Genomic DNA, 9,281 nt, shown 5'->3' with positions numbered 1-9,281 from the left:
ACTATCCGCTAAAATACCCCCGAGGCGCTCATCTGAATAATCATCAAAAATCGTAAAACGGGGTATGGGGTTACCTTCGATCTCCATGTTCTTCTGAGCCACCAAAAGCTGAGCACGCTGAAGAGCAGGAAGGGTGCCCTTGGCGCCCTTCGCTCGAGCACTCACCCGCTCTTGAGCCACCGGGGTCGTCACCACCGCCTTGGAGCGTTTGGCCGTGGAGATGGGCGCCGCCTTGGACTATATCGATGCATCACGCGGAAAACGGCCACTGCAAAGTTCCATCACTGAGTTAACCCCCCAATAAAATATCCTAAAGAATAATAGTTTTTTAGGGGTCCTAAAGGAAAATAGCTCTGTCGGGAGAAAACTGAGGGAAAACCGTTTCCTTAGAGCATCTTCAATAGAAGATGCAAATTTAGAGATAAACATTTACATCTCAAAAAAGTGTTTTTGCATCTTCAAAAAAGTGCCAACTCCAAGAGATACAAAACGGAGATGTAAAAGAGCAACTCCAATAGATGACATATATTTGGTGATGTAAACCTCTTACTCCAACAAATAATTTACTCGAACACGTTGCGTGCGAGGTGGAGAAACCGGCCGGCGGCGGGTCGAAGTGTTGATGGGCAGCACAAAGATCCGGGGTGGGTGACGGGTGCTTCAACAGCCTCTCAACGGTCGCGTGGCTGCCGGAGGACTACGCTCGCGACGACGCAACGGCAATAGAAACAACCAAGAAACCACCGGCACGACGGGTTGCGGTGGTCGTGCAGCTGCCCTACTAGCTTCGGTGGCCGGCAGCGGCTACCAGTGAAGGCGACTGTGAGCTGCTACTACCATTACGGCCGGAGGAGCTCCGGCGAATATCCGAATCGGTCGCACGGTCATTGGCGGAGTGGACTAAAATTGACGGGTCGTCGGCGGCTAGGGCGGCGTGGCTGGCGGAGAGGGTAGGCCATGGTGTTGCGACGGTGTCGGGGATGGACGGACAGGTGGCGACGGTCGCATTTCCGAGCACAAATAACCAGTGGCGGAGGCGGGCGGTCGTCGGCAGCTATGACGGTGCGGCTGGTGAAGGAAATATGCCCTAGAGGCAATAATAAAGTTATTATTTATTTCCTTATTTCATGATAAATGCTTATTATTCATGCTAGAATTGTATTAACCGGAAACTTAGTATATGTGTGCGAGTACATAGACATAACATAGTGTCCCTAGTATGCCTCTACTTGACTAGCTCATTATTCAAAGATGGTTATGTTTCCTAACCATAGACAATTGTTGTCATTTGATGAAGGGGATCACATCATTAGGAGAATGATGTGATGGACAAGACCCATCCGTTAGCTTAGCATTATGATCGTTACAGTTTCATTGCTACTGCTTTCTTCATGACTTATACATGTTCCTCGGACTATAAGATTATGCAACTCCCGGATACCGGAGGAACACTTTGTGTGCTATCAAACGTCACAACGTAAATGGGTGATTATAAAGATGCTCTACATGTGCCTCCAAAGGTGTTTGTAGGGTTGGCATAGATCGAGATTAGGATTTGTCACTCCGTGTTTCGGAGAGGTATCTCTGGGCCCTCTCGCTAATGCTCATCACTATAAGCCTTGCAAGCAATGTGACTAATGAGTTAGTTGCCGAATGAAGTATTACGGAAAGTAAAGAAACTTGCCGGTAACGAGATTGAACTAGGTATGATGATACCGACGATCGAATCTCGGGCAAGTAACATACCGATGACAAAGGGAACAACGTATGTTGTTATGCGGTTTGACCGATAAAGATCTTCGTAGAATATGTAGGAGCCAATATGAGCATCCAGGTTCCGCTATTGGTTATTGATCAGAGATGTGTCTCGGTCATGTCTACATAGTTCTCGAACCTGTAGGGTCCGCATGCTTAATGTTCGATTATGATTTGTATTATGAGTTATGTGTTTTGATGACCGAAGTTTGTTCAGAGTCCCGGATGAGATCACGTACATGACGAGGAGTCTCAAAATTGTTGAGACATAAACATTGATATATTGGACGACTATATTCATGATGGGGAATGTTGCAGAAAATAAAAAATTTCTACGCTTCACCAAGATCAATCTATGGAGTCATCTAGCAACTAGAGAGAGGAGTGCATCTACATACCCTTGTAGATCGCGTGCGGAAGCGTTCAACAGAACGGGGTTGAGGGAGTCGTACTCGTCGTGATCCAAATCACCGAAGATCCTAGTGCTGAACGGACAGCACCTCCGCGTTCAACACACGTACGGTTGGGAAAGACGTCTCCTCCTTCTTGATCCAGCAAGGGGGGAGGAGAGGTTGATGGATATCCAGCAGCACGACGGCGTGGTGGTGGAAGTAGCAGCGATCTCGGCAGGGCTTCGCCAAGCTCAGCGAGAGGGAGAGGTGGTACGTGGGGAGAGGGAGGCGCCAGGGACTAGGGTGCGGCTGCCCTACCTCCCCCCTCTTTATATAGGGGCCCTAGGGGGCCCCGGCCCCCTAGAGATCTAATCTCAAGGGGGGCGGCGGCCTAGGGGGGACTTGCCCCCCAAGTCAAGTGGGGCGCCCCCCACTCCTAGGGTTTCCAACCCTAGGTGCAGGGGAGGCCCAAGGGGGCGCACCAGCCCACCAGGGGATGGTTCCCTTCCCTCTTCAGCCCACGGGGCCCTCCGGGATAGGTGGCCCCACCCGGTGGACCCCCGGGACCCTTTCGGTGGTCCCGGTACAATACCGGTGACCCCGAAACTTTCCCGGTGGCCGAAACTGGACTTCCTATATACAATTCTTCACCTCCGCACCATTCCGGAACTCCTCGTGACGTCCGGGATCTCATCCGGGACTCCGAACAACTTTCGGGTTACCGCATACTAATATCTCTACAACCCTAGCGTCACCGAACCTTAAGCGTGTAGACCCTACGGGTTCGGGAATCACGTAGACATGACCGAGACAGCTCTCCGGCCAATAACCAACAGCGGGATCTGGATACCCATGTTGGCTCCCACATGTTCCACGATGATCTCATCGAATGAACCACAATGTCGAGGATTCAGGTAATCCCATATACAATTCCCTTTGTCAATCGATACGTTCCTTGCCCGAGATTCGATCGTCGGTATCCCAATACCTCGTTCAATCTTGTTACCGGCAAGTCACTTTACTTGTACCACAATGCATGATCCTTTGACCAACCACTTGGTCACATTGAGCTCATTATGATGATGCATTACCGAGTGGGCCTAGAGATACTTCTCCGTCATACGGAGTGACAAATCCCAGTCTCGATCCGTGTCAACCCAACAGACACTTTCGGAGATACCTGTAGTATACCTTTATAGTCACCCAGTTACGTTGTGACGTTTGGTACACCCAAAGCACTCCCACGGCATCCGGGAGTTACACGGTCTCATGGTCTAAGGAAATGATACTTGACATTGGAAAAGCTCTAGCAAACGAACTACACGATCTTGTGCTATGCTTAGGATTGGGTCTTGTCCATCACATCATTCTCCTAATGATGTGATCCCGTTATCAATGACATCCAATGTCCATAGTCAGGAAACCATGACTATCTGTTGATCAACGAGCTAGTTAACTAGAGGCTCACTAGGGACATGTTGTGGTCTATGTATTCACACATGTATTACGATTTCCGGATAACACAATTATAGCATGAACAATAGACAAGTACCATGAACAAGGAAATATAATAATAACCATTTTATTATTGCCTCTATGGCATATTTCCAACAGTCTCCCACTTGCACTAGAGTCAATAATCTAGTTACATTGTGATGAATCGAACACCCATCAAGTTCTGGTGTTGATCATGTTTTGCTCGCGGAAGAGGTTTAGTCAACGGATCTGCGACATTCAGATCCGTATGCACTTTGCAAATATGTATGTCTCCATCTTGAACATTTTCACGAATGGAGTTGAAGCGACGCTTGATGTGCCTGGTCTTCTTGTGAAACCTGGGCTCCTTGGCAAGGGCAATAGCTCGAGTGTTGTCACAGAAGAGAGTGATCGGCCCCGACACATTGGGTATGACTCCTAGGTCGGTGATGAACTCCTTCATCCAGATTGCTTCATGCGCTGCCTCCGAGGCTGCCATGTACTCCGCTTCACATGTAGATCCCGCCACGACGCTTTGCTTGCAACTGCACCAGCTTACTGCCCCTTCATTCAAAATATACACGTATCCGGTTTGTGACTTAGAGTCATCCAGATCTGTGTTGAAGCTAGCGTCGACATAACCCTTTACGACGAGCTCTTCGTCACCTCCATAAACGAGAAACATATCCTTAGTCCTTTTCAGGTACTTCAGGATATTCTTGACCGATGTCCAGTGTTCCATGCCGGGATTACTTTGGTACCTTCCTACCAAACTTACGGCAAGGTTTACATCAGGTCTGGTACACAACATGGCATACATAATAGACCCTATAGCCGAGGCATAGGGGATGACACTCATCTTTTCTCTATCTTCTGTCGTGGTCGGGCATTGAGCCGAGCTCAATTTCACACCTTGCAACACATGCAAGAACCCCTTCTTGGACTGATCCATATTGAACTTCTTCAATATCTTATCAAGGTATGTACTTTGTGAAAGACCTATGAGGCGTCTCGATCTATCCCTATAGATCTTTATGCCTAATATGTAAGCAGCTTCTCCAAGGTCCTTCATTGAAAAACACTTATTCAAGTAGGCCTTAATGCTGTCCAAAAGTTCTATATCATTTCCCATCAAAAGTATGTCATCTACATATAATATGAGAAATGCTACAGAGCTCCCACTCACTTTTCTTGTAAAAGCAGGCTTCTCCATAAGTCTGCATAAACCCAAACGCTTTGATCATCTCATCAAAGTGAATGTTCCAACTCCGAGATGCTTGCACCAGCCCATAAATGGATCGCTGGAGTTTGCATACCTTGTTAGCATTCTCAGGATCGACAAAACCTTCCGGCTGCATCATATACAGTTCTTCCTTAAGATAGTCGTTAAGGAATGCCGTTTTGACATCCATTTGCCATATCTCATAATCATAGTATGCGGTAATTGCTAACATGATTAGGACGGACTTCAACTTTGCTACGGGAGAGAAAGTCTCATCGTAGTCAACCCCTTGAACTTGTCGATAACCCTTAGCAACAAGTCGAGCTTTATAGATGGTAACATTACCATCCGCGTCCGTCTTCTTCTTAAAGATCCATTTGTTTTCTATCGCTCGCCGATCATCGGGCAAGTCTGTCAAAGTCCACACTTTGTTTTCATACATGGATCCTATCTCGGATTGCATGGCTTCAAGCCATTTGTTGGAATCTGGGCCCGCCATTGCTTCTTCATAGTTCGAAGGTTCACCATTGTCTAACAACATGATTTCCAGGACAGGGTTGCCATACCACTCTGGTGTGGAACATGTCCTTGTGGACCTACAAAGTTCAGTAGTAACTTGATCCGAAGTACCTTGATCATCATCATTAATTTCCTCTCTAGTCGGTACAGGCACCACAGGAACATCTTCCTGTGCTGCGCTACTTTCCGGTTCAAGAGGCAGTACTTCATCGAGTTCTACTTTCCTCCCACTTATTTCTTTCAAGAGAAACTCTTTCTCCAGAAAGGAACCGTTCTTGGCAACAAAGATCTTGCCTTCGGATCTGAGGTAGAAGGTATACCCAATGGTTTCCTTAGGGTATCCTATGAAGACACATTTTTCTGACTTGGGTTCGAGCTTTTCAGGTTAAAGTTTCTTGACATAAGCATCGCATCCCCAAACTTTTACAATCGACAGCTTAGGTTTCTTCCCAAACCATAATTCATACGGTGTCGTCTCAACGGATTTAGACGGTGCCCTATTTAAAGTGAATGTAGCTGTCTCTAAAGCGTATCCCCAAAATGATAGCGGTAAATCGGTAAGAGGCATCATAGACCGCACCATATCCAATAAAGTGCGATTACGACGTTTGGACACACCGTTACGCTGAGGTGTTCCAGGCAGCGTGAGCTGTGAAACAATTCCATATTTCCTTAAGTGCGTAGCAAATTCGTGACTTAAATATTCTCCTCCATTATGTGATCGTAAGAACTTTATTTTTCGGTCACATTGATTCTCTACCTCATTCTGAAATTCCTTGAACTTTTCAAAGGTCTCAGACTTGTGTTTCATCAAGTAGACATACCCATATCTACTTAAGTCATCAGTGAGACTGAGAACATAACGATAGCCACCGCGAGCCTCAACGCTCATTGGACCGCACACATCAGTATGTATAATTTCTAATAAGTTGGTTACTCGCTCCATTGTTTCGGAGAACAGAGTCTTGGTCATTTTACCCATGAGGCATGGTTTGCACGTGTCAAATGATTCGAAATCAAGAGACTCCAAAAGTCCATCTGTATGGAGCTTCTTCATGCGTTTGACATCAATGTGACCAAGGCGGCAGTGCCATAGATATGTGGGACTATCATTATCAATCTTACATCTTTTGGTATTCACACTATGAATATGTGTAACATCACGTTCGAGATTCATTAAGAATAAACCATTGACCAGTGGGGCATGACCATAAAACATATCTCTCATATAAATAGAACAACCATTATTCCCGGATTTAAATGAGTAGCCATCTCGTATTAAACGAGATCCAGATACAATGTTCATGCTCAAAGCTGGTACTAAATAACAATTATTGCGGTTTAAAACTAATCCCGTAGGTAAATGTAGAGGTAGCGTGCCGACGGCGATCACATCGACCTTGGAACCATTGCCGACGTGCATCGTCACCTCGTCCTTCGCCAGTCTCTGCTTATTCTGCAGCTCCTATTTTGAGTTACAAATATGAGCAACCGCACCGGTATCGAATACCCAGGGGCTACTACGAGTACTGGTAAGGTACACATCAATAACATGTATATCACATATACCTTTGGTGTTGTCGGCCTTCTTGTGCGCTAAGTACGTGGGGCAGTTCCGCTTCCAGTGACCCTTCCCTTTGCAATAAAAGCACTCAGTCTCAGGCTTGGGTCCATTCTTTGGCTTCTTCCCTGCAACTGGCTTACAGGGCGCAACAACTCCCTTGCCGTCCTTCTTGAAGTTCTTTTTACCCTTCCCTTTCTTGAAACTAGTGGTTTTATTGACCATAAACACTTGATGTTCCTTTTTGATTTCCACCTCCGCTGATTTCAGCATTGAAAATACTTCAGGAATAGTTTTCACCATCCCCTGCATATTGTAGTTCATCACAAAGCTCTTGTAGCTAGGTGGGAGCGACTGAAGGATTCTGTCAATGACCGCCTCGTCCGGGAGGTTAATGTCCAGCTAGGACAAACAGTTGTGCAACCCAGACGTTTTGAGTATGTGCTCACTGACAGAACTATTTTCCTCCATCTTACAACTATAGAACTTGTCGGATACTTCATATCTCTCGACTCGGGCATGAGCTTGGAAAACCATTTTCAGCTCTTCAAACATCTCATATGCTCCGTGTTTCTCAAAACGCTTTTGGAGCCCCGGTTCTAAGCTGTAAAGCATGCCGCACTGAACGAGGGAGTAATCATCAGCACGTGACTGCCAAGCATTCATAACGTCTTGGTTCTCTGGGATGGGTGCTTCACCTAGCAGTGCTTCTAGGACATATGCTTTCTTGGCAGCTATGAGGATGATCCTCAGGTTCCAGACCCAGTCCATATAGTTGCTGCCATCATCTTTCAGCTTGGTTTTCTCTAGGAACGCGTTGAAGTTGAGGTTGACATGAGCATGGGCCATTTGATCTACAAGACATTTTGCAAAGGTTTTTAGACTAAGTTCATGATAATTAAGTTCATCTAATCAAATTATTTAATAAACTTCCACTCAGATTGGACATCCCTCTAGTCATCTAAGTGATACATGATCCGACTCAACTAGACCGTGTCCGATCATCACGTGAGACGGACTACTCATCATCGGTGAACATCTCCATGTTGATCGTATCTTCCATACGACTCATGTTCAACCTTTTGGTCTCTTGTGTTTCGAGGCCATGTCTGTACATGCTAGGCTCGTCAAGTTAACCTAAGTGTTTTGCATGTGTAAATCTGTCTTACACCCGTTGTATGTGGACGTTGGAATCTATCGCACCCGATCATCACGTGGTGCTTCAAAACAACGAACTTTCGCAATGGTGCACAGTTAGGGGGAACACTTTCTTGAAATTATTATGAGGGATCATCTTATTTACTACCATCGTTGTCGGTGTCAAAACCGGCGGATCTCGGGTAGGGGGTCCCGAACTGTGCGTCTAGGCGGATGATAACAGGAGACGAGGGACACGATGTTTTTACCCAGGTTCGGGCCCTCTTGATGGAGGTAAAACCCTACGTCCTACTTGATTAATATTGATGATGTGGGTTACAAGAGTAGATCTACCACGAGATCAAGGAGGCTAAACCCTAGAAGCTAGCCTATGGTATGATTGTTGTTCGTCCTATGGACTAAAGCCATCCGGTTTATATAGACACCGTAGAGGGCTAGGGTTACACAGAGTCGGTTACAAAGGTAGAGATCTACATATCCGTATCGCCAAGCTTGCCTTCCACGCCAAGGAAAGTCCCATCCGGACACGGGACGAAGTCTTCAATCTTGTATCTTCATAGTCTTGGAGTTCGGCCGATGATGATAGTTCGGCTATTCGGACACCCCCTAGTCCGGAACTCCCTCAGTAGCCCCTGAACCAGGCTTCAATGACGATGAGTCCGGCGCGCATATTGTCTTCGGCATTGCAAGGCGGGTTCCTCCTCCGAATAATTTATAGAAGATTGTGAACACCAGGATAGTGTCCGGCTCTACAAAATAAATTCCACATACAACCGTAGAGAGAATAATATTACACAAGTTCAATCTGCTGACGTATTTTGTGGTGTAACGTCACACCACAACCAAGCCTTTATTTGAAACGTTTTTATTGTATCACTTCAGCGCGTTTAGTGAAGCGGTTTCCTTGGCACGTCCTGTCGAAGCAGAGATCGTGTTCCCCTTATTCCGGGATTCCCATCAATACGGACGTGGGTAACCCAACCGCGCCATCAATCGCGACGCTTGGGGGATAAGCGAGTTTTACCAGGCCGGTGGGGACGTGTGTTTCTGTCCGCCCATATAAGGGGATAAGGATCCAACCTTTTTACCTGCGCCTTCTTCCTCCTTGGCTTATCCATCTTGCGAACTCGAGCTCTAGCGCCCAAGCCCGCACATCTCACCTCAACCTTCTCCAAATATGTCCGGAGCGGGAGGCAAG

This window comes from Triticum dicoccoides, chromosome 5B, assembly GCF_002162155.2.
Source record: "Triticum dicoccoides isolate Atlit2015 ecotype Zavitan chromosome 5B, WEW_v2.0, whole genome shotgun sequence".
In the NCBI taxonomy this organism is placed as follows: Eukaryota; Viridiplantae; Streptophyta; class Magnoliopsida; order Poales; family Poaceae; genus Triticum; species Triticum dicoccoides.
The sequence above is the reverse complement of the archived record's forward strand: the minus strand, read 5'-3'. Positions refer to the sequence as shown.